Source organism: Herpailurus yagouaroundi, unplaced genomic scaffold, assembly GCF_014898765.1.
Source record: "Herpailurus yagouaroundi ecotype Mexico unplaced genomic scaffold, PumYag 28, whole genome shotgun sequence".
Classification (NCBI taxonomy): Eukaryota; Metazoa; Chordata; class Mammalia; order Carnivora; family Felidae; genus Herpailurus; species Herpailurus yagouaroundi.
This window is the reverse complement of record NW_024412376.1, coordinates 158,612,201-158,636,976: the sequence shown is the minus strand read 5'-3', so window position 1 is coordinate 158,636,976 and position 24,776 is coordinate 158,612,201. Positions and strand designations below refer to the sequence as shown.

Genomic DNA, 24,776 nt, shown 5'->3' with positions numbered 1-24,776 from the left:
CAATAAACACAAACAGTAACACTGGAATTTATAGGGTATTAAAGAAAATGCACAAAGGGCCTCAGTATTATGCAAACTCAAGAAATTAAGAAAAGATTATTCCTGAACCGTGAAAGAACATTTATATATGAGTCTTTCAAGAACATCCACAAACATCTAACAAACACTGTTCCCTCGCAGACTTCAAAGTCCACAAAAAATATATCTTTCCTAAGTAATAAGTGGGGGAATAAAGGTTTAGTTAGACAAGGAATGAAGACAGCTGCAAGTTAGGGATGAAAGTACCAGAAGATACAAAAATTATACTTTAAATTTTGCTTCAGGATTTTTTTTCCCTGATAATATCAATGTAAATATCGCAAACTCATTAATATTTCCACAGTTATAATAACAATAATGTCTTTCTTTAAAAGCTGACGTTTAGTGCTACATTCTCTGGGGCTCAGCAATCCACATCTGGAAATTAAATATTAAAGCAGGACCCAAGGGCTCCTGTCAGAAAATGCAAGCGATAATGTCAACTGACCTCTAGAGGGCTCCCTACAAACCAGATCTTCATGAAGTGAGCTCAGACTTCGCAGAGAGAGGGACTTTTTCCTAAAGGTGGTTTACACAGATTAAAAAGGTGTCTTTTTGTTGTTGTTGTTTTTGAAATTAATGAATGAATGAATGAATGAATGAATGAATTTTTATTTTGGGATACTCATGCCTGGCTTGCTTCTCCAAGTGACCAATGAATCTTCGCTGCTCTTCACACATAGTTTGGCATGTTCCAAACCTTGACGCAGGTCATTTGCAATCTTTGTGGTGCTGGACAAACTGGGTGTTTCCAGTGTGCTCATTGACCTTCGTACCCAGCACCAAATGCCGTGTCCGCTTAGAAGCAGGCAACCAAGAAATGCGGGTTGATTTGAAATTAACCTCTTTTTTTAGCTCAAATGGTTCTTGGAAAATGTTATTAGCACAGGATGAAGCTGAGAATAAGAAAAACATATTTGACATTTTTGTAGCTTATAATAATTAACACTTACCTCCAGGCACATTATCTTACTGAAGACTTAAAATATTAGGAAATTAATTTTTATTATCATTTACATAGATGAGACGACTGAAACTGAGGTGCTTGATGTAATAAAGTGGAAATTCAAATTTAGCTCTTTTGATTTCGATCTCAGTGACCTTTTCATTGACTCATTGCTGCTTCTGATTATCCAGATAATGAAGTGACAAATTGGTAACCTTTCAACAGGTGTCCCTTGGTGGGTAGAATGAGACACCCTAAAAAAAGGGATAAGGCACCAGTTGTGATCTCAGCTAATTAGTCATAACCTTGGAAAGCTGGTTGACTCAGGAGGGGAACCAGGTCATGAGGCCTCGATGCATTAGTTTCCGGGGAGACTGAAGGCCTCAAGCCAAATTGGTCAACTCTGCCAGGACCAGAGACCTAAGCCAGAAAGGAGAGCCATTATCTCGGATGGCAAACCAATAGAAATAAAAAGACTGCTAGGATAGGACCCAAGCCATAAGACTGACCAGGTCAGGGCTTAGTATCAAATGGGACACCATTGTGACAGAGCATGAAAGGAAGTGGTCAAGACAGGATCTAGTGGACATGACTTTGATCCCACGTGACCAGTATAACTGAAAAGTCCTAGTTTATTCCATAGGTGGCATTTCTATCTTCACAACGCAGTGCTTAGGACAGGAGGAATAAGGGGATAGAAATCGTTAATCAAAAAAAAAAAAAAAAAAAGATCCATTTCATTACACTCATCAGCTGATACATGGCAGGAAACCTGGGAAATCATGACCCAGAAAATTGTATGCTTTGTTTGGAATGTCTCTCTGTTTGAAAATAAGCATAGGCTGGTAGGACTGTTTCTAGACAAAACCCTGAGAGTGATAAAAGATATTAAGGGCTGAAATGGACAAGGTAACAGGCAAAAGAGGATGAGTTCCTGAAGGTAAATGAGGCCAAACTTATAATTTTGCTCTGGACTCATCTTCCTTGGCATTGGAAGGGAAATAAAATACAATGGTTTAAGAGCACAGACTGCCTGGGTTTGAATCTTTTCTCTGTCACTCACCAGCTGCTTGATTTGAAAAGAAATTGTGAAACTATCTTCACTTCTCTTCTGTAAATTGAGATAATATAGTACTTCATGGATTTTTGTAAAAAGAAAGTTCTAGGTTAAACTAGAACTTTTTAAACTTTAAAAAAGTCCCAGTCTTTATTTAGAATAATTATGTAATATATGTGATTCATTCAGCAAAACCCCAATAATTTTTTGTAATTTTTATGGGGGAGGCACTTTAGTAGATGAGACATTCTGGGAAAAGACAATAACTTGCACTGGCATAAAAGCAGATTGGATCTCACGCTCTTAAGATACATCTATCAACATCTTCAGGGTCTACAGGAAATGTCTGGACTTTTCCACATGACAATAAGGCTTTACAATACATTAGTGACGCTGCTACCCAGATTCCTGTTCACTCTCCAACTTATGGTCCCAAAGGAAGGCAGGTACCTGTTCTAATTTATCTATTTACACAACAAATAGTTACTGAGTATCACCCCTATGCCTTGCACTGTTCCAAGCATTGAGATACAGTAGGCAGAATTCTCTGCCCTCAAGGAGCTTCCATTCTAGAATTCCATTCTAGTGGGATTCACTTGAATGCTTGCTGATGTTCATTCCTGAGCTTCCTGTCTGTCGTGCAATTGCTGGAGAATGGAAAGTGGGTTTCGTTTTCTCTGAGTGGTGAGGACCTTAAGCCTCTGCACACATTTGTTGCCTTTGGATATTTTCTGATACCAAAATAGATGAATCTCAGCTTCCTCCTGGGACCTGCTATCCATCCAGCTACTAGAAGAGAGACTTGAAGGGGAGTCCAGATTCCCATGTCCACCAGTGAGCTGAGCACAGGACCCGACCTTGTCCCAGCTGCTCACTCCTTACACTGGCGCCGAGTGAGTCTTGCTCTGGGTTTCTGGTGTCCTGTCCTCAAAGGGCCTAACCAGTCAGAACACAGCTGGGATGGTACCTTCTCAGTCTCCCTAAAGCCTATCTGCACCCCAACATAGCCATGCTGTCCTCAGCGACTATCTCCTTGAGGATGGAGCGACTGTCTCCTGGGATGTCAGGAGAATCTTTTGTTCTTTGACAATCACATCTTTCTCAAAAGGTTGTTGCTTTCTCTGGCCTGGCACTCTGGCATAGACCCAATAAAGATTTGTCAAATGAATCCAGGTCGCGGGCAAGATGATCATAGGGGGTATGTGGATGAACAATTGATATTTTAATATATTAATGTGTAATATTTTAGGAAAGATGTCACTTAAACGGATAGATGAATAATTTTTTTATGTTTACAGACCACCACCTTTAACAGTGGTACAAAACTGATGAAAGTTGGGGAAGTCCTGACCCAGTGGCTGCCGATTCAAACTGAAGAGCTTCACTGGCTGGGTTTTCCTTTTGGTTCAGACACAAACCAGTTGAGCGAGTTTGGGAAACGGCTGTCTGGACTTCGATTTCCTTCATTAAAAATGGGACTAATAACAGAACCTACATCATGGGGCTGCTCTACCAGTAAGTGAAATATGAGACGTGATCCATGCAAAATGCTACACCCCACATCAGACACCTGTGCATGTTCCGCAAATGATCGTTATTATTAATCACATAGCTACCAGGTCATCAGCTTCCGCTTCGTAATCGAAGTACCACCGAATGGAGGGCTCACTCCGTTGGGGTAGGTGCATCAAAGCGCCAGTGGAGCTCACCCACAGACATGCTGAGAGGAGCCTGGGAGAGGGGGGTAGGGCACTGCACAGAATCAAAGAGAAACGGAGCCCTGCTCAGATAGATATTCTGTGGCTTAGCTAATGAACACATCCCCCAGGAGGCGGAATGAGAAGACTGGACCCTCTTCTGACACCCTCAAGACTACTCTGTCATGCCACTTTATTTTAACTGATATACTACATCCCTTAAAAAACTGACCCGGCTTCCCTGAATCTTCGATAGACAGGTCCTCAGTCCGTATTCAATGGTAAGAAGCAGAAATTCTGCAGAGCAATAAAGAGAACACACACATAAATAAGATGAAGCTTTGTTTAACCATAAAATCTGAAGTTGGTTAGTCATTACGTTGTAATCTAACCTGATCTAAACAAGGCAATGCACATATGCCATATAAGCTTTTTCTCTTCTAAAAATATCTCATTACCATCCACAGGAATAGTTAAATATAGATACTTTGTTTTTATGGCCTTTATTTCTGAAACATAAAAGGTTTTATGTTTCTAATCCCTAGACAATTTTTCATGGTATTTCTGTTTATCCTGCAATCTACTTTCAAGCCATGTTTGGGGGGAAAAAATGCAATGATTTCAGGAAAGTCTAAAGTGCTTTTCAATTATGTGAGTGAATTCTGGGACTCAAGGAGGCATTTAGCTCCTCTGATCTTAGACAAATCGCTCTGCATGACAGGAGTTCCTCTGCTTGGGTTTTTACCCTCTTGGTTTCTTTTGCATTCTCTGTGGTGGTTTTCATTTCCTTTGTGTTTCTCTATTGTTTATTGCAGTCAGTTTCAATGGCATTTACCTAGACTGGTTTTGTAGCAATGAAGAATGGTCGGAGTGAAGGTTTTCCAACATCAGAGTTTCATTGTGAGGAAAAGTAACAACCTTGTGGTCACGTTCAGTGACCTGGAGGTGGACTGGGACAAAGGGCTCTGAGATGAAACAGGAGGGTAAATTTCGTGCACATTCCTCCATAGGCAGGGTGACCTCGTGGGTGTGCAGCCTGTGCGGTCACAAGGGTCACACTCAGAAGAGCCCTGTCCTTGGTTGAATACCCTTTGTCATTGTCTTGTAATTCTTAATTTTTTAGCAATCCTTTATGGCTTATGAAGCCACGGACTGCCCCACCTCCAGGCTCAGGTGCCACATGATGCCCCATCTGCTTGGGATGTCCCTGCCTCCTTCTTCCCTTGCTGGTGATCTCATCACAGCTCATGGGTAATTCTCTGCACAACTTTTCTCTCCCTTCTTCCGGCAGAGTCACTCAGGTTCTCTGTGTTCCCATGGCAACTCATGCCCACTGCTGGGACTGCATTTTTCATTCCACACTCTATGTGCATGTGTGACTTTCTATCTGCCTCAACCGTGAACTCCAGGGCACAGATCAAAACTGACTTTACCCTTTTGTTTCTCGGGAACAGTTCCTGATACGTGGTAGTGCTCCTTCAATGCGTGATAATGAGAAAAATTTCAACAAGCGTTCCCACTGTGCTGGGGCAACATGAAGATTTTCATTGCCACTGTGCTTTTCTCTCTGAGCAAGCTACCATGCACCTTCCTTTCTTTGTACATGCAGAACCCTCATGCATCTTGTAATGGCCAACACAAGGTCCCTTCTTCTGGGGAGCCTTCCTGGAACGAAAGACAGATGAAATCTTTCGAAAGAAAGATGAAATCTTTCTCTTCTGTGGTTTCTCTGCACATGATAGATGAAAATTTCAATTGAACGACTTTATTTTTAAGTTTTTTTTTTTTTAATTTTTGGGAGGTTGGGGAGGGGCAGAGAGAGAGGGAAGCAGAGGATCTGAAGTGGGCTCCATGCTGACAGCAAAGAGCCCGATGTGGGGCTCGAACTCACAAACCGTGAGAAGATAGCCTGAGTCGAGGTCGGCTGAGTTAGCCACCCAGGCGCCCCAAGCAAGTTAGTTTTATTATCTGACATGCCATGAGTTTCTTGTGTGTCTTTTTCTTTATACCTCAGGGAATGGAAGAGAAATACAGGACCTCAAAGCTAACGGATTTTTCAGCACAAGCTTGAGTTGTCTGGTTATACCAGTTTTATGGGTCCAGCTAAACTAGAAACCGGATTTTTTTTTTCCCAGATGAGAAAATCTTTCAACTTTACGACCAAGGAGTAGCTCCCTTAAAGTCTCCAGGGGGGCTGGTTAATATATTTAACAAGGAAAATTGTGTATTATGCATTGTACATTGTGTATTCTTGACTTTCTTGTGGAAGATCAGTAGACTATGGATGTAAGGATTTCTTTCTGGGCTCTATTTTGTTCCATGCTGTTTGTATAACTGTAGCTTTGAAATACGTTTTGGAATCCGACATTGTGAGGCCTCCCACTTTGTTCTTTTTTGGTCAATATTCCTTTGGCTATTTGGGGTCTTTTGTGGTGCCATATGAATTTTAGAGTTGATTTTCTATTTCTCTAAAAAATGCCATTAAGTGTTTTTCTTTAAGTTTAAAAATAATTTTTTAAATGTTTATTTACTTTTGAGAGAGAGAGACAGAGGTATGAGAAGGGGAGGGGCAGAGAGAGGGTAGACACAGAATCCGAAGCAGGCTCCAGGCTCTGAGTTGTCAGCACAGAGCCTGACATGGGGCTCGAGCCCACGACTGTGAGATCTTAACCTGAGCTGAAGTCAGATGCTTAACCAACCGACTGAGCCACCCATGCGCCCCGCCATTAAGTGGTTTTAAAAAGAAAAGCATCGCTTCGCTTTCTTCCCCTACTAACACTGTCTCATAGGCATGATTATCACCATTTTCTGGTTTTCTGGGTAAGGAAACTGACCTTGGGAAAGCTGAATATCTTGTTCAGGGTTATCTGGTTGGGAAACACAGAGCTAAACAGATCCCATGCTTTCCCCAAAACGTACTTATGGATTTTTTTTTTTTTTTTTTTTTTTTGGTCAGGGGGTGGGGTGGGGTGTTACTTGTGCTAATAGGTTGAACCTATTTCATTTTAAAGATTCAGAAGGCAAAACCCCTTTCTCAGTGAAAGGGTGCCAACTAATTCCAATAATAATCCTTTATAAGTCTCTGCTTGCTAGAGAGCGTTAACTGTTTAGTAGCAGTGATTTTTAACAAGCCCATAACATTGCCATTACATGAATTATACATGGCTTATAAAATGATTATTTAGTCAGTGGAAAATTAAATCCGTCAGTGTTTTCCAAATCTGAGCTAGGACATTCATCAGAAAAAAACTGTTAAATTTTTAATCAACTGTACTGTGCTTGATGTAGCTATCAGCCTAAATTGCTCTTTCTCTGTCATTCTCCTTGTTGCGGAATATGGTGTAGAATTACCAGCTCGACGATGCTAATTGATTTTTTTCTTGCAGAGATTTAAGACAGAGTGACATGCCATCGAGCATTAAGCTAAAAAAAAAAGTTGCATGAGCTTCAAAGACACATTTCACATATACTGAGTGGTAATTTAATATTTTAGGGTTTTTTGATCTTCCTCCCTTTGACCCAACACCTCAAACCCGAGTCACCTCAGACTGAGATCACCCTAAGGATTCAGACCCAAACGTTAAAACTAAGAGATTATGTAGTGTTAAAAGGTGGTAAGTTTATAAAAAAAATAATGCACGGAAAGAGAATGTCTGCTTGTGTATCAATAATGTAGCATAGGAAAAGAGTAGATTCCCCCGATGAACGAGAGCACCTAATGCTCCGTACGAATAGATAACTCATTGGACATTTCTTGTGCTCATAAAGCAATTTACACAGTTTTTCATTTTCTTTATAGATTTCTTTTTCCCACTTTTCTCCTCCTCCTCCTCCTCCTCCTCCCCCTCCTCCTCGTCCTCGTCCTCATCCTCCTCCTCCTTTTCTTCTTCTTCTTCTTCTTCTTCTTCTTCTTCTTCTTCTTCTTCTTCTCCTGAGCACTTTAAGTTCTTCTGATGGCAGTCAAGGGAAAATATTCTGTTTTTCTTCAGGGAAATTTATTTATTAGGAGAACCTTCCAACCTTGTCTTTGCATCCACTAAAAGAAGTATCTTCACTGGTAGACACAAGGAAGCAAGGGAAGGCACGGCCCTAAGAACACGTCTGCCTCTAACTCTGTTGGAAGCATAGCTGGCAATGGGAATCAAAACATTCAGTGCCCACCCATGCCCTTGACACAGGATTTGCCGATCCCAGGCATCAGCTAGCATCACGTGGTGGGTTTCTGCACAGTTCTGGACCCTTTCTGGCTTTCTCGGCCATGACTTATCTTTGGCAGAACATGTCTTATCTGGACTAGCGTTTCTCAGATTCAGATGTGCACGCAACTTACCTGGGAATCTTGCTAAAATGCAGAGCCTGATTCAATTACTCTAGGGTAAGCTGGAGATCCTGCATTTCTTTTTTTCTATATTGATTTTTGGGGAGAGCACAAGTGGGGGAGGGGCAGAATGAGGGGGTCAGAGGATCCCAAGCAGGCTCGGGGCTGACAGGCTGACAGCAGTGAGCCCTCTGTGGGGCTCCAACTCACAAACCGTGAGATGGTGACCTGAGCCAAAGTCAGATGCTTAACCGATTGAACCACCCAGGTGCCCCCAGATTCTGCATTTCTAACATACGCCAGGAAATTCTGATACTGCTGTTCCACTTAGAGGATCAAGGGTCTATTGCAAACATCTAGCATGGAACCTTCCAGGATGAGAGTCCTGGCACCAGTCCTGGGTGTGGACCACCATTTCCTATGTGGGGCACATATTGTTCCCACCAGGCAGTCCTATGCATAAGCACTAGCGAACTGAGCAAGAACCCAGAATAGACCTTGTAAGAGGGTGGCAGGAGCGGGGTGAGGGAGTAGAGAAGGGACATCAGACGTTTCTGCACACTGCTCTAGATGTAGCTCAGGGTGTCATCAGGAAGGAGGAGCTGAAGTGATCGCTGTTCCCACTTTTCCTTCCCATGAGCTCTGGTGTGGGCTCTGTCCACCTAGAGGAAGGGACACTCGTTCTCGTTGTGGAGAAGCCCTTATAGATGCTCAAGGCCCCTCACCGCCTGTTCCTAACAGTTTGGGTCCCACCATAGTCTGGGGACCAATATTTACTGCTTCCCTAACTTACCCTGTACTTAGAGACTTCCATATATTTGCAATCACTGTTCCCTCTAAGTGAAATATTCTTCTCCATTCCCCTGCCTAATGAGATCTTGGTTATCTTTCTAGATAGAGCTCATATGGGAAGGATGCCCTGTCCCCCTTCCCGGCCACCCCTCCCACGGGTGGCAGCAACACTCCATCCACCTGCTGGGCTGGGTGTTGCTGCAGTAGTGACCTAATGGTTCCTCTTGCTTCTGTGCTCACCAACCCCACCCCCGTCCACGTACAATTCTGAGTTCTGAAAAGTATAAACCAGATGATGAAAATCGCCCCTTAAACACCTCCTGCTCCACAAGTAGCCACTCAGACACCTCAAGAAAAGTCAATCTCCTTGCCCTGGTCTGGAAGCTTCTATAAAACATGTCCCTGTCTGCCTCTGAGACTCTTCTCTATACTTGGATCCCCGCCTGCACAGAGGATCTGGTTCCACCTATCTTCCATGTGAACTTGTAAAGGGAATGAGCTTACAGATGTTCCTTCTGCCCAGAATGTTCTGCCTCAGGAGCTTCCCTTGCCCAGCCTCGTCTCTTTCAGGTCTCAGCTCATTCCACAAAGCTAAAGTCGAAGTGACCTCGGGGCTCTCCCTGTGTATTGTCCTGCATTGTTTCCATCATAGCTTCCTGAGTACCTGCCGTTTTCTCCCCTGCTGTTTGTCCGTCCTCTGCTGTCAGAATTCCCAGTCCCGTGAGAGAGAGGACTCTGCCTTCTCTGTGGAGCACCGTATTCCCAAGGTCAAAGCAGGTGCTGGGAGGGCTTTGGGTAACCTTGGTTGAATCCGTGTTTGAAGTATTTAACAAAATGGCGTCCCCTTTAGAGAGTTAGGTCTGTGCTTGAGGGCCAGCTCTGTCCTTTACTAGATACGTACCTTCTGTACGCCTCAGTCTGACCACTTGTAAGGTGGGGTTATGAGTCCCACCCTTCAGAGCTGCTGTGAGAAGCAAAATCAGGTACCTCACATACCATGTGTAGCACAGTGCGGCATGAGGTACAAGCATACTAAGCGAAGCTACAGGTCTCATTCTTACCAACAGGCCCTTCGTGCACGCAAGAGGAGCTGTGGGGGGTGGCGGAAGCCAGAGGGAGTGAAGGCGCATGCCTTGGGCCCACCTGGGAACCATGGCCTTCCTCTCCGAGCTCCAGAAGATACCTCAAAACGGGGAGTGTTTATTTAGAGAATCAGCTTGAAAGTTAGTAATTATCTGATTAATGACCCTCCCACAAAGGGCTTCTGTTCCAGGATGATGGGTTTACGTGTCTCTGGACTCAAGGGGAAGATTCTAACCTGCTGCTCTGCGGATGGTAAAATATTTAAAATTAGATGTGGAGTGCTGAGGTAATTATGTGTGTGGCAAACATATGGCAGAAGCTATATTTCTCCCGCTGAAAGAAACAAGTCCAAATATGTAACGTACACACATTCTCCTTCCCTATAAATACACAGATTGGATGATGCCGTAGCAACATTTTGTTAAGTACCAGCATCCCGGAGAACTCACTGGAAGCGCCTTATCAGAGGAACAGATGGCCGGTGTCCCTCCTGGTCTGAAGGTATTTCTGGCTGTCATGTGATTATCCTATAAATAAACCCCACCGAGAGGCAATGGAAGGTAAGCAATCGGTTGAACTCTCTGACTTTACAAAAGAAGGTACTGGAAAAAAAAAAAATTAAAGGCTGGTTATTTTAAAGATGATTCTGTCACAGAACCTGAGGGCTAGAAGGGGCTTGAAAAACCATCCAGACCATATGCTCTTTTTAGGTGGAGCCTCACTGGATTGGATTCAGCTTGACTTTTGAAGACCTTCGGAGGACGACTCCAACATTCCATGGTGACATCTGTGGTGCTGTTCAAAAACCCTGACTGTGTGGCCTCTGCCCACCCAGCTCCTACCCCCTCGCCTTCTTCCCTCCACAGCTCCCTCACCAGCAGACATGTTTCATGCCCCGCGACACACAACCAAGTCTGTTTCTGCTGTCCCATCCTGGTCTCAGGTGGGCGCTTGTGAAAGAAGGTTCTGTTAGCCAGGAGCCAAGAACCTTCCACGCAATTGCACGCAATGTGCTTGTTTTGTTTCCTTCTCACAACTGGACAGTGAGACACGTTTCATTGTTTTTATTTTATGGGATGAGGTTTTGAAGTCCTAGGTGTTAGCTGTTATTCAACCAAGCTGATGAAGGTACTAACTGGAAAGAAGAAGGGGGCAGTGACCCAGGTTCTTTGCCTTCTTGCCACCTCATCAGAGCTGGGCCACAGTCCTGTCCTTTCTTTCTAATTCCTTCTATGCTCAGTGCCTCCAGAGAATGCCCTTCCCAGAAATTAAGGGGCCACCATTTACTCTCTAAATTAGAACATGGGGGCACCTGGGTGGCTCAATCAGTTAAGCAACCAACTCTTGATTTCAGCTCAGGTCACGATCTCATGGTTTGTGGGATCGAGGCCCATGTTGGGCTCTGTACTGAAAGAACAGAGCCTGCTTGGGATTCTCTCTCTCTCTTCTCTCTGCCCCTCCCCCCCCCCATAAATCAATAAACTTAAAAAAAAATAAAGTAGAACATGAAACTTAACCCATGCGTAGGTAAGGGATAGCTGTAGAATGAGAATCCCTATGTCCTTCTCTTCATTCATTCATTCATTCACTCCCTACCTTAACAAAAACTCTTCAACATGATAATGGGAGTAAAGGACGTATTCCATACCTGCTCAAGCTTGTCCTTCTTTAAATGTCTCTATCGCTACCTCTGTCTTACCCCCATTTAGTTACTTAAGCTTCTGAATCATAGTTCCCAGGGCTGGAACATAGAGAAATTACTTACCACAGTGGTTGGTCGTGATTATGGCAAAGTGCTGTCTGGGAAGTGCTTGAATCTTTAGCCACTGCTGGTACCCTTTCCCTTGTGTGCAGAATGAAGTAGGGTGATGCCTCTTCTCACGTCCATCACAATCCTTTCTCACGATGGGAAAAACATGTGGCTATTTTCCAAATTCCTAGGGCTGGAGCCGTACGAATTTCTTACAGTTTAAGCTCTACTGATCTCATTCACTGATGTATGTTCGGAACCCAAATGGGAGTGGGGCCAGTCTAAAGCAGGTGCTTAATGGATTTTTGTTGAAACACGTATTGATAAATGGAATCTGAAAGCAAAACAACTTTTTCAGAAAATTCCCTACTCACTAGTTTTTATCAAATAGGCATTTTCCTTACACAGTGAAAATAAGCTATTTTCCAATCACACTTTTATGTGTGTTTGATCATAAAATGGTAATAGTCTTAGTCATTTCTAAAGAAAACTGGGGTTTTCAAACTGCCTAAAAATCTTTCTTTATTTCCAAAATTCTTTGTTCCTGCATTCAAGGAATAACCCAGATCTTTTACTTAAAGAATTTCAAAGAAAGAGTGGCCTTTTATTTTTTAAATTTAATTTTAGGAATTGATATTTAAGATAATTTTAGTTTTAAGGGAAAAAAAAAAGTCTTACATAAATGAAACTATGCCAGAGACTTTTAAAAGACTTTGGTGGTTCTGTGTTTTTACAATTACTGTTTGCCTTATGTGAAAAGGATGTTCATCAGTAGAGAATTTTAAACAAGTCTGCTGGAATTTTATTGGCACAGAAAGCCTGTTTGCATACCTCTGGTTGACAACTTTGCTTTTTCATCAACAATCAAATTGCTTTCTGCAGTACTAATTATATGTCTATTATTCGCTTTGTGAAATTTCTTTGGCCCTGCTGTTGACATTTCCTATAGAAACTTGGACTCTGGGAGAAGAAAAGGGTCGATTCCTCCCGAGAGAAGGATGTCACAGGCTCCATGGATGAAGCCTTGGACAGATAGATGGCAGTGGCCTTCACCTTGCCATGGGGTCACTGGGGGAGCTTGGCCCTGACATGCGATCCCTCTGGGCCTCGGTTTCCCCATAGATGAATTGTTTAAGTTGGACAAGTAATTCCAATTTTTTTTCTAACATTATTATAAATGCCTCTCTTTTCTTCCATTAAAGATAATATATGTTCATGGTAGAAAAATAAGAAACATCAGGAAAAAAATCTTTTCTAAAATCATCACCTTTCTATTTATACATACTTATGCCTATGTAAAAGTGTGTGTGCACATGCCCACACATGCACACGCTCACACACATTCCCTTATGAGAGCATATGCAGTAGATTTACAAATGCCTTGGAGCCCCTTGGACTGACCAGACTAGACATCTCGACCCGGTCCTTCCAGCTACCTGCTGCCCTTGCCCTTCTTTTTTATTTTTACTTTTTGGAAATAATTATAGATTCATAGGAAACTGCAAAGATAATTCAGAGAGGTGCCATGTACCCACCCTCACCCCCATTCTGTGGCTGCAAGAAATCCTGCTCGCATCATGCACAGTATATAATCCTCACATAATCCTATTACACACGTCAAATAGTTTTAGAACTGCTAACCCGTATCTCTATGAGAAACGATTTTCCTGAATGACAGCATTTGCACGAAGTTCTTATTGTCTTGTGCTTTACCAGATATTTTATCCAAATGCCAGTTTTTCAAGGTGGTTTAGGTCAGTTCTTTGCTTCCCCAACCCTTTCGGTGCGCTTTCGATATTCGCGGCGATGTGATGAAGTTCATTTTGTGTCTTTTATTCTCCACCTTGGATTCCCCTGCATTCTGGGTGATTTTAATGATTTATTTGGGGGGGGGGCGGTTTGTGAAATATTCCTGTGACGTTAAGAGTGAGGGCTATCTAAAGAAATCCACTCGGAGAAGCGGCCCTCTCTCCTTATAAGACCACTTGGCCCTACTCTCTGCTCCTGTCCAGCCTTTTCCTAGCTATCCTTTGCATATAACCAATCTCTTTAGTTTTTGGTTTATCCTCCCTGTTCAACTTTTGCAAAAATTAGGTGTGGTACATTTTCTTATATCCTTTTCTTTCTTACATGAAGGGTAGCATACCGTAGACACGACTTTGCACTTTGCTTTTTTCATGTGATAGTATATTCTGAAAATCACATCATACTAATCAAAGGAGATCTTCCTTGATTTTTGCTATAGGTACATACTATTACTTTGTGTGGACGTGCCACATTTATTTTCAATAATTCTGCTTTGAGTATTTAAGTAGTTTCTGATATTTTGAAATAACAAGCAATGCTGCCACGAATAACCTTGTGTATATCTATATGTCATGCCATAGATTCCTAGGAATTGAATTGTGGAGTCAAAAGGTAAGCATGTAGGTAGTTTTGTTGGGTCTGGAGTTCCCCTCCAGAAGGGTTGTATTGGTTCGCATGTCTACCAGTAATGTTTGAAGAGAATGTGTTGTCTCACAGTTTTACCACCAAGATGTGTTGTTCTATTTTTGTAAGAGATTTTGTATATTAGAGTAGTTTTAGGTTCACCGAAAAATTGAGTGGAGAGTAGAGAGTTCCTGTATATTCACCGCCCCGCACATGGGTGTCCTTTGCCACCGTCAGTATCCCTGGTCAGGGTGTTACAGTTGCTGCAATTGATGAACCCACTCTGACACATCATAACCAAAGTTCAAACTTTCCATTAGGGCTCACCCTTGGTGTTATACACTGTATGGGTTTTGACAAATAATGACATATATAATGACATGTATCTGCTATTCTAATATTATATAGAACAGTTTCACTGCCCTATAAATTCTCCATGCTGTCCCTGTTCATCCGTCACTCTTCCCTAGGCCCTGCTGACCACTGATCTTTTTGCTGTCTCCATAGTTTTGTCTTTTCCTGGATGTCATATAGTTGGAATCATATAGTATGTAGCCTTTCAGATTGACTTCTTTCCTTTCATAATATGCATTCAAAGTTCCTCCATGTCTTTTCATGGCTTCATAGCTCACTTTTTTGAGTATTGAATAATATTCCATTGTCTGGATGTAGTTTTCTTCCTTCCTTCTTTTCTTTCTTTCTTTCTTTCTTTCTTTCTTTCTTTCTTTCTTTCTTCTTTCTTTCAATCCGTTTACCTACCGAAGAATATCTTGGCTGCTTCTGAGTTTCAGCAAATGAGAACAAAGCTGCTATAAACATCCGTGCTTAGGTTATTGTATGGGTGCAAGCTTTCAGTTCCTTTGATAAATATTGAGAAACATGACTCTTGTGTCATAAGGGTAAGAGTATATTTAGCTTTGTAAAAAAAAAAAAAAAATACCCAACTGTCTTCCAAGTGGTGGTACCATTTTGTATTCTCACCAGCAATGAAGGGGAGCTCCTGCTGTTCTACATCCTCAATTGCCAGCATTTGGTGTTGTCATGTTTTAGATTTTGGCCATTTTAATAGGTGAGTAGTAGCATCTTGTTTTAATTTGCAATTCCTTAATAATGTATGATGCTGAGCATCCATTCATATGCTATGTGCCATCTGTATATTTTCTATCTTCTCTGGTGGGGTGTCTGTTCAGGTCTTGAACCCAGTTTTGAAAATTATGCCATTCATTTTCTCACTTAAGACTATATTTTTGAATAACAGTCCCTTATCAGACATGTCTTTTGCAAATGTGTCCTCCAAGTCGGTGGCTTGTCTTTCATTCCGTTTATAGTGTCTTCCCCAGAGCATAAAATTTTAATTTTCATGAAGTCTAGCTCATCAATGATTTCCTCCATGGGTCATGCCTTTGTGTTGTATCTACAAAGTCATTACTTTGTCCAAGATTGGGTGGGTTTCCTCCTATGTTATCGTCTAGGAACTTTACAGTTTTGTACTTAAAAAAAAAAAAATTTAATGTTTTATTTTTAAGACAGAGCATGAGCGGGGTAGGGGCAGAGAGAGAGGGAGACACAGAATCTGAAGCAGGCTCCAGGCTCTGAGCTATCAGCACAGAGCCTGATGCAGGGCTCAAACTCACGAACTGAGATCATGACCTGAGCCGAAGTCGGACACTCAACCGACTGAGCCACCCAGGCACCCCAACAGTTTTGTACTTTAAATTATGTTTAGAATCCACTTTCAGTCCATTTTTGTGAAGGGTGTGAGGCTTGTGTCTAGATTCCGTCTCTGCGTGTGGATATCCAGTCGTTTCAGTACCATTTGTTTTCTTACTTTTAAATCATTTGTCAATCTGAGAGGTGAAAAATAACTCAAGCATTATTATAACTTGCATTTATTTAACTAATTTGAACTTTTTAATATATGTAGAGTGATGTTTATATGCTCTTCCGAATTGTATGTCCATATATATATTTTTTCTATTTTTCTATTATTTTTGTCCTTTGTCCTTAAAATTTTAAGAATTCCTTGCTTATTAGGCATCTTAAACCTTTGGCTATGGTACATGTTGCTTTTTTCCCCGGCTGTCTTTTGATTTTGATTATGATGTTTTGTGCGATGCATTTTTACATATTTTTCTGTGGTCAATTTTATCAACTTTTCTTTATTGCCTCTGGGTTTTGGGTCATATTTAGGAAGCCTGTCTCTACTCTGAAGTTAAAAAGGAATTCACCCATATAGTATATATATGGTCCCATTTTTTGTATTTAGGTTTCTAATCCATTCAGAATTTATTCTTGTATATGGTGTGATATAAATCTAATTTTTGCCTTTCTTTTCCAAAATGATTTGCCCAGTTCTCCTAACACCATGTATTTAAAACTCCATCTTGGTCTGAAGTTTGTCCTGATCACTGTGTTCTCAGATCTGGTTTCTGCTGCAGAGTATTATCAATAGAAGTGAGATCTTATCCTTTCCTTTGATTTTTGTTTGAAGAACACTTGTTTAAGTGCTGAATTCTTATAATTTGTTTGCCAACGAGCTCTTGCTTCTCCTTAGCATAAGAGTTTACCTGTGTGCTCCTCAGAAGGGAAGGCTGTTTCTCTGTATCTCAGCCTGGTACCCTGTGACTGCAAGCTGGAATAATGAGATGGGTGTCTTAAACACCCTTCTGAGAACGTCTTTTGCTGTGCACGGTTGACATTGAAACCATCAGTCTCACATTAGGGAGCCGAGGCCCTTCCTGTATAACGACATTTACCACCTGCCATTCCCCGTCAATAGTAGGCTATAGGTTGTAGTCTATGGGGAATAGATATGTTGTCTGCCTTGGGTCTGGTATGGTGCCACACGCACAGTAGATAATAAATTAACTTTTTTTTAAAATGATGATGCAGTGAAAGAATACATGAATGAGTGATGCATTACTCTTATATCATCTCAAGTTCACTGTAGGAGCAGGTATGATTATCAGCTTAGTAGACAGGAAACACCAATTTTGCAGCCATATTTAAATCAGGAAAATTATATTTCTGAGTGTATGTCCCCCCTACAGATCACTGATCTGTGGGTGTTAATATTATGGATCAGGTGTTGCACAAGGACATTTCACTCCTATTAGCTCACTTAATTCTCAGCACAACCCTACAAAGTAGATATTTTTAGCGTGCTTAACAACAGGAGAGAGGAAGCTCAGAAATTTTCGGTGACTCGAAGAAGACAATGCAGCTACAGAATGAAGCCAGGTCTCTGGGCTTCAAGTCCACTCATTTCTCAACAGCGTGTTGAGAAGTGTTAAGATTTTTTTCGGCCAAGATGTAGAACTGAGGAGAGTATAATGATGGCCACAACTGCCCATGACCCACTCCTTACATGGACTGATACGTGGTAATTTATTGACAATTCACAAACTATTTACAAAATACTTACAAACTATTTCTTGAGAAGGTGTCAGAGCTTTACTGCTTCTTACAATATTATTCATATACCCTGTTCTGTAGCAGGTGATAAATAATTCAGACTGAATTTGGCAAAAGCAAATGTTTGTCCTTTCCCACTTTCAGTTGGCTTGGGAGGAAATTATTTTCCCTCTTCAATTGTTTACTGAACAAAAAGGCATTTACATTGTTTTCTAAGCCAGCTGTGTGGTCTGGCCTGTTTTCCCCCATTGCTTCGATGAATAAATTGTGCAAAATCTCCTTGTTCCAGTAACAGGAGATCCTGCTAAGAAAACATTCAGTTAGACTCCTACAATAAAGCACACCAATCTGACGTCTGGGTCAGATTTAAGAAATCAATTCTCCCCTGCTTCCAAAGAAGTCATTTTATTCTGGAAGACAAACTATCATGGTATAACCTGGAAAATTTAGAGCCACTCTGGGTTTTCTGGTGGGTCAATAGTTGTATTTAATATATGTAAAGATAGGTCAAAGGCAGTTTCATATAATAATATTTTCTTAGGACTAACTGAGTACTCCTGATAACAACATGGTAAAAATATCATGAATTTGTGCAGAGCATTTTATTATCAGTACAAGGTGGTCCTGCATTTGAAGGTAGCCATAATGCAGGGAAAGGAAGACTAAAATTAGCTGGATTTGGAGTCAGGTGTTGTAGGATCAGTTTCCAGCTGAATGATTTGTTAGTCACTTGAGTGAACCGAGGGTCTTACCTTCTCTGAACATGTAAAATGTGAAGGCTTAAATGAGATTTGCATACGAGAGCCTTCTATATGATCTAAAACGTCATGCAAATGTAACATCTTTTATTCCAATAATTTTTCTTATAGTTTTTTCTTCCCATTGACTTATGTAGGTAGGTAAGGATAGTAACGCCTACAGAAATTTACCTGAGGGGCGCCTGGGCAGCTAAGGCAGCTAGGCATGCGACTCTTGGTTTCAATTCAGGTCATGCACAACTTGGTGAGTTCAAGCCCCACATCGGGTTCTGTACTGACAGCGTGGAGTCTGTTTGGGATTCTCTTTCTCTCCCTTCCTCTCTACCCCCTCCCCCCACTCGTGCTGTCTCTGTCACTCTCAAACAAATAAACTTCAAAAAAAATTTACTTGAAACACGAGCAGTGTGAACCTTCTGGTTATGTCCATTTTGGAAGGAGGGAGCTGCAAGCAGAAAGGAAAGGAGCTCAGGTTTCTCTGGTCAGTCTTTCAACGACTTTTTAATGCATGTGACTCCATGGTGAGTCCTATTCTAGTGCTGGGAAGAGGTTGAAGAAGACCACGCTTACCCAGTTTATCACAACTGTGGTGCCACAGAAATTTCAGCAACTATTATAAAAGAGAATATCCTAATTCCTCCCCTCAAGGCCCTTGTGCCATATTGGCGTGGGGTGGGAAGGCTGATGCACAACTAAAGAATTGTTACTGGTCTGACCCATGTCACAGACTTCCAAAACAGAGGACATTATATTTCTCTTTTCAGATTCTTGGCTGAAGTCTCCTTTGCTTCAACTTGACATAAGACCAAATTCTCTCTTGGGTTCTTCTCCTTACACCAACTGGCCGGGAATTTTGGGATTGACTCTTTTTCCAAACAATAGGGAGTGGGTAAAGCAAAATGCTGGGTCCACTTGTGGCCCACAGTGTGGGGCTGTGGTTATATTGCTGCCCCCCGGTGTCATCCTCACTACCCTCTTTGTCCTGAGATATAGCTCATCACACCTTATGGTTACAGCTCTAGCTCACACTCCTGCTCAGAATTCTTGGGAGAGTGACTGCTAAGAGGGCATTTCTTGTCTTTCTCCCATGAACATCAAGCCTCGCACCATCCAACATGGAAGCTACTTAAAAGCAAGAGCACTTGAAAGTGAAATAAGTCAGGCAGAGAAAGACAGATCTCATCTGTTTTCACTCCTATGTGGATCCTGAGAAACTTAACAGAAGACCATGGGGGAGGGGAAGGGGGACAAAAAAGTTACAGAGGGGGAAGGAGGCAAACCATAAGAGACTCTTAAATACTGAGAACAATCTGAGGGTCGATGGGGGGTGGGAGGGAGGGAGGGTGGGTGACGGGCATTGAGGAGGACACCTGTTGGGATGAGCACTGGGTGTTGTATGGAAACCAATTTGACAATAAATTATGTTTAATATAAAAAAATAAAAGCAAGAGCACTTGAAATGTGACTTGTCCCAATTGAGGTGCGCCATAATTAGAAAATACACCCTTGATTTCAAGATTTAATACATAAAAAAAAGATATAAAGTATCTCATTATTTTTATATTAATTATTTAAGACAATAATATTTTGGATATATTAGGTTAAATAAATAAAAAATGGATTAAAATTATGTAGGTTTCTTTTTACTTTTTAAAATGTTTATTTGAGAGAGAGAGAGCGAGAAGGGGAGGGGCAGAGAGAGGGAGACACAGAATCTGAAGCAGCTCCAGGCTCTGAGTTGTTAGCACAGAGCCAGACACAGGACTGGAACTCATGAACCATGAGATCAGGACCTGAGCCAAAGTCAGATGCTATCATGACCTGGCCTGAAGTCTTTTGCTTAACTGACTGAGACACCCAGATGCCTGTCCTTTAATTTTTTTAAAGGTAGTAACTAGAACATTAAAACTATGTACATGATGTGCATGTTTTTCTAGTGGATTTTGTGAGTTAAGTTTTTGGGTGTTTTCAGATTACTTGGTGAACCCCTTCTTCCGCCATAACGTTTTCCTCTTTGGTGTTCTTCGTGCCTCACGACCTTCAATTCCCACCATCCTGATTCACCAGGCACACTCTCAAATACTGGCCCCTGAAAGAGAAAGCATTCAGAATCTAGATCCTTTTCCTCTCAGGTTTCTTCATTCGTGTGCAGATTTACTGATTCTCCCCCATCCTTCAGTGCTAGCTGGGTACATTTAGGGGGATTTGGAGGGGCTACCTTGCCAAGCCCCTCCCTTACAGTAAGTATCCACTTGTCTTTCATTTACAAAAATTTAGAATTACTTCAGGGATTTCTCTCAGAACAGAGACGAGGTTTTGCTTCCACCCAGACTGGGGTGGGCAGTCAGGTTTATCGGGGCCACAGCCAGGGGACCAATGGTTGGACCTGAGTACACTTTCCAGCTTGTGCTTCTTGATAGCATAGGAATCGGAAGGACCCTGGGCTTGACTGATGAGCTCATCTGCTGGATACTCAGCAATGGTCTTGATGTTCCAGAGGGCGGCCCCACGGGCACCTGTGCACAGCAGTCAGATGGCCTGATTCCCACTGCGTAGTGGGGACACATCGGTGGCCTGATGCTTCCCTGTTCTGGTTCGCCCAGTTCGGGTTGAGTCCTCCCAGAACCTGTGAATAATCACATGCACCAGGACCTGTGCGGTCAGGGGGGGTGATGTGTGGTTTCTCACCGGTGAGCAGATAGATGATCTCCAAGGTACACTTGGCAATGGGCATGGTTATGAGCTGCTTGCCGTTGTTATGGCTGTGCAACGTCATCGGGTTGGTGAGGCTCTCCACAGCAGGGCGCCAGGCTTTTCAGAAGCATTTGGCCGCATAGTGCCCTGTGCTGTGGGACAGGTACTTTGGCACATTCTGCTTCACCGCAGTGTAATCCTTCAAGGAAACGGCACTCATCTGCACGTCAATGGAGCTCCACTTCCCCAGGGGTTTGATGTCAGGGGTCTCTGTGATGCAGGTTGCACCATCTCCCACTTGGTCACCTTGAAGGCGTGGGTGGGGATCACAATGGTTCCAGGCACACCGTACACATGGCCCTACGGGCAAAAGCCACTTAACCTGCTCCATTCTTACCATCTGTAAAATGGGCACGGTATTTAATGCCTATTTGGCTAACAGAGTCCAAAAGAAAGCGGTTGGGAAATCATATAACCTTGAGAAGAAACCGCCCCTCCCCCCCCAAAAAATCAGGAGTTGGAAACACTCGTGTTTAAATGGTGTTCCCTACACATCAGCTCATCTCCAAAAGAAAAAACAAAGAATCAGTTGATGGGATTAAATCACCTAGAGACGTGTACCTCTTAGAAGCATTGGAAATGTGTGAGAGCTTCAGGCATAACCTGTGTGTGCCAGAATCAAAGCATGGATAACAGGCTCACTACCCCGTGGGCTAAAGCAAACACTCCAGGGATCCCACAGCCAGACCACCGTTTTCTAATAACGCATTCTCCGCTGTAACACAGTCCTTAAAGTGTTAGAAAGGTCTTAGCATGGATTATAGCAAACATCTCAGTACATCTTTCTCAGAAAGGATGTTGAAGCACCACTGGGGTGAATTTTAAATATGGTCTTATTAACATATCCTTTCCTATAGCTCAGAAAACGTAGGAGGCACTAAAAGTCCTCCTAGAAAGTGCATTGTTCATGAAAAGATGCTCAACGTCACTCCTCATCAGGGAAATACAAATCAAAACCACACTGAGATACCACTTCACGCCGGTCAGAGTGGCTAAAATGAACAAATCAGGAGACTATAGGTGCTGGCGAGGATGTGGAGAAATGGGAACCCTCTTGCACTGTAGGTGGGAACACAAAATGGTGCAGCCACTCTGGAAGACAGTGTGGAGGTGCCTCAAAAAATTAAAAATAGATCTACCCTATGACCCAGCAATAGCACTGCCAGGAATTTACCCAAGGGATACAGGAGTGCTGATGCATAAGGGCACTTGTACCCCAATGTTTATAGCAGTGCTTTCAACAATAGCCAAATTATGGAAAGAGCCTCAATGTCCATCAGCTGATGAATGGATAAAGAAATTGTGGTTTATATACACAATGGAATACTACTTGGCAATGAGAAAGAGTGAAATCTGGCCATTTGTAGCAACGTGGATGGAACTGGAGAGTGTGATACTAAGTGAAATAAGGCAAAGAAAGACAGATATCATATGTTTTCACTCATATGTGGATCCTGAGAAACTTAACATAAGACCAGGGAGGAGGGGAAGGGAAATAAAAGTTAAAGTTACAGAGAGGGAAGGAGGCAAACCATAAGAGACTCTTAAATACAGAGAACAAACTGAGAGTTGATGGGGGTGGGGAAGACGGGAAAGTGGATGATGGGCATTGAGGAGGGCACTTGTTGGGATGAGCACTGGGTGTTGTATGGAAACCAATTTGACAACACATTATATTTAATATATAAAAAAAGAAAGTGCATTGTTGAAACCTGACTTATTTTTCACTATGTGTGCAACATTCATGCAAAGTGGTAACGCATGCATTCAAAGTCACTACCCGAGGGGGCTTGTGGGTTGGTCAGGCGAGTTTCTGAAACAATTACTCTGAAAATGTTAGACTGCTTGGTTTTTTAATGTTTATTTACTTATTTTGAGAGTGAGAGGAACAGAGAGAGAACCCCAAGCGAGCCAGATGGGGGCTCGATCTCAGGAACAGTGAGACGATGACCTGAGCTGAAACCAAGAGTCAGTCACTTAACAGACTGAGTCACCCACGCACCCCAGGCTGCTTTTCAATCTAAACAGAGGCATAGCTACTGTGCGTCTCCTCACGAGCTACAAGGTGTTGACATGTTCGAAGGAAGTCCCAATTATTTAAGTGAGAATGGGAGTGTGGAAGGGGTCTTGACTTCATTACACTGTTTGGCTGTGGTATTCAAGACATACGGAATTTGAGAATACTTTCAATGGGTATTGAAGATTGGGGATGGGTGATGGTGGTAGACAGTGGGTCCACAACCCTGGGCTGAGATGACCAAAGAGTTAAAAGTGCATAAAAGGCCCTTCTGTTCAGAACAATCTACTCCCACGGTGGCTTCTTCTATATAGAGTTAGTAAGTCAAATCTGTGACTAGCAACACTAAAGTTGGAATGAAAATACCTGCCCACAGACAGATATCTAAAAGAACACTCATAACAGCTTTATTCATTCAGTGGAATACGACTCAGCCATAAAAAGGAAAGGACTATTGGTAAATAGAATACCATGGATTAATCTTATAAGCCTTACATTTGGGCAATAGAGGCCAGAAAATAAGATAAGTATAATGTTATTCCATTTATTTGAAGTTCCAGAATAGGAGACACTAAATTATGGTGACTGGTACCAGCATAGTTGTGTCCAGGGAGAAGCAATGCCTGGAATGTGGTATAAGGGGGGCACTTTGTGGAAAGATGAAAATGTTCTGTATCGTTTGGGGGGTGGTGTTTGAACAAAGGTATACGTTGGTCAAAACTCATCAAAATGTACATAAAATCTGCATTTTATTGTATGCAATTTGTACTCCTATTTGTAAAAAAGGTAGAAGAAAAAAAGTCGTTTCCCAAGTTTAAATACAATTTCCTTATAGCACAGCTATCATGAGTCTGGGTTCAATCTGATTTCAACATTCATCCATATATGAGTCTTCTCTTCTCCAAGGATTTAATACAATTTCTTTCACTCTTTTCCCAGGAAGTGGGTGAAAAGGAAAAGTAGCCTGTCCGTGAACGTGCTTTACTAATGGGAGAAAGGGTTTGCCCAACCATTGCACTTAAAAGACCAGAGAATAATCCCCTCCTTCAGGTATCTAGTTTCAGACTGTTTTAATGATAATTGCCCTGTAATGGTTCCCTTAGCAACTAACATCTAACATCTGAAATAGAATTTGGAGTTTGAGGAAGAAACATGTTGTATTTTTCAGGCCACTTTTTCAAAGGGGCCAGCATCTAGAAGAAGCATCTTTCATTTCAAACAGAATGAAGGTAAAGACGACATAATTACAAGAGAGATATAAGCTGGTTTCACCACATAACTTCTCCATTGCCTTGACAGTCAGTCAGAAATCTAATCTAGCCTCTAGCCTCTGTCTGTTGATTCATTATATTCAAATAAGGTACAGCATGAGTACAAAAATCTGGATGTGGACCAACAAAAGTGAATTCTCTGCCATATGCTTTATAATTCTTCCAGTCCTGAGAAACTAAGCAATCTTGTTTCAGTTAGTGTAAAAATGTAAAGTAGTTTCAGATAAACACTAAAAGAACATGAGTATTCTAACAGTAATGATTAACAATAATATTTATATTCTGGCTTCCAGACTTTGATGAATTTCTTTCTTTGACTTGTAGTCATAAGAGAGGATGACAATGATGATGATGATGGTGATGGTGATGATGATGGTGATGATGGTGGTGATGGTGATGATGATGATGGTGATG

General features: G+C 42.0%; 1 pseudogene; it reads right to left on the bottom strand.

Annotated features, from left to right (window-relative positions):
* Positions 1-20,579: 20,579 nt before the first annotated feature.
* The window catches only part of LOC121042820 (40S ribosomal protein S5-like), a 15,226-nt pseudogene continuing 11,029 nt past the window's right edge, over positions 20,580-24,776 (bottom strand).